Source organism: Priapulus caudatus, unplaced genomic scaffold (genome assembly GCF_000485595.1).
Source record: "Priapulus caudatus unplaced genomic scaffold, Priapulus_caudatus-5.0.1 Scaffold52, whole genome shotgun sequence".
Classification (NCBI taxonomy): Eukaryota; Metazoa; Priapulida; class Priapulimorpha; order Priapulimorphida; family Priapulidae; genus Priapulus; species Priapulus caudatus.
The window spans coordinates 63,273-64,870 of NW_014577113.1; the positions used below are offsets into that span (position 1 = coordinate 63,273).

A 1,598-nucleotide genomic window follows, 5' to 3' on the forward strand; every position below is an offset into this window, starting at 1 on the left:
TATATATATATATATATATATATATATATGTCATATATTTTGTCATGTAATTCATTCTCTCTCTCTCTTTCTCTCTCTCTCTCTCTCTCGACTAGTATGTATAATTGCACAAGCCTGCATACTTATGAGGCCAAGTGGGAAGGCCTGCTCGCGGGAGCGCTTGCATTAGCGGGTGATGAATAACAATTAATGACAGCCGATTGTTTGTGCTTTATGGAAATCTGCTTTCCTGTCAGGGCTCATTACGCATCTGAATCGGCAGCGACTGTCGACGCGGTCGCAGCAGTGGTCGGTGCTGCGTACAGGCACCCTCCCGCGCGTGGACGCGGGACCATCGCGGGGCGGGCGGCATCACAGATGTTTACGTGCCAGCGCGTGTGCGGGTGCGGGTGAGTGCGGGCGTGGGGTAAGGTTAGGAAGATGGGTGGGGACGCGGGAGGGGAAGGAATGCGGGGATGCGGGGATGGGAAGAGGAGATTGGTAGGCAAGGAAAGCAGAATCGAGTTAGACTGGGAGGGAGAAAGATAGAAAGAGGGGGGAAGGGCAACGAGAAATACAGTAAGATATCAGATAGATTAACAGATAGGCAAATGAAGTGTGAAAGAGAGAAAGATAGCGAAAGAGAGAAAGAGAAAGAGAGAGAGAGAGAGAGAGAGGGCGAGAGCTAGGGAAAGACTGGAAGAGCGATAGAGAGATAAAGAGACAGAAAGAAAAAGAGTCCAGAAGAAAGAGAGCGAGCAAATAAAAGAGAAATAGAGAAAGACGGAAAGAGAGAGAAAGAGAGCGAGTAAATGAAAGAGAAATACAGAAAGAATGAAAGAGAGAGAAAGAGGGAGAACGAGAGAGCTAGAGAGAGAGAACCAGAGAGAGCGAGAGAGACGCAGAGTGAGTAACTATCCCGCGCAAACCCATCGCTAATGAACCTGCCTCGGCTTCCTCATTAATCGCTATTAATTCACCATCGCGACCCGCCGTCGTCATGGCGGCGGCGCCTCCGGCAGCCATCTTAGATCGCAGTATCTAGCTGTCTCTCTATCTCTTTCTCTCTCTCTCTCTCTCTCTCTATATATATATATATATATATATATATATATAGAGAGAGAGAGAGAGAGAGAGAGAGAGAGAGAGAGAGAGAGAAAGAGAGCAGTTCACTAGCTTCCCGCTGAGGGCGCTGCAACGTAAGGCGACCCCGCGGGGGGCCGTGAGTCACGGAAACGGCAGCAGCGGCAGCACACGACGTCGGCGACGGCGACGAAGACGCGGAGCAACAAATTTCCGAGTGTTATCACACGAATGCAAATATTAATACGCCGGCGTGCATGGGTGGCGGCGGGAGCGGGACTCCGCGGCCATTCGGCCAGTTGTGAAAAGGGCCGAGGTTTTGTGGTCGCGGCACAAAGGCCAGTCATTTGCCGCTGCCTCGTCGCCCGACTCCCCGCGGGCACTTCTTACTTATCGGACATTGTATGTAGATTATTAAGCATAGGAGCGCAGATATTGTCTATTTGTAAGTTTTTCACGGCCATAAAAAGGCAATAAATAGCGTTCTTTAGTCGGGACAATGGCCGTGGAAATTTCGTTATCCCCCGCTTGATAAG

General features: G+C 50.0%; 1 long non-coding RNA gene across 1 annotated transcript in view; it reads left to right on the forward strand.

Moving 5' to 3' along the window:
* The window catches only part of LOC106820918, a 29,800-nt gene extending 29,506 nt beyond the window's left edge, over nt 1–294 (forward strand). Inside the window, exon 3 of the long non-coding RNA XR_001395667.1 lies at nt 237–294. This is a non-coding gene — a long non-coding RNA (uncharacterized LOC106820918). The remainder of the gene's footprint in view (nt 1–236) is intronic.
* Nucleotides 295–1,598: the final 1,304 nt, after the last annotated feature.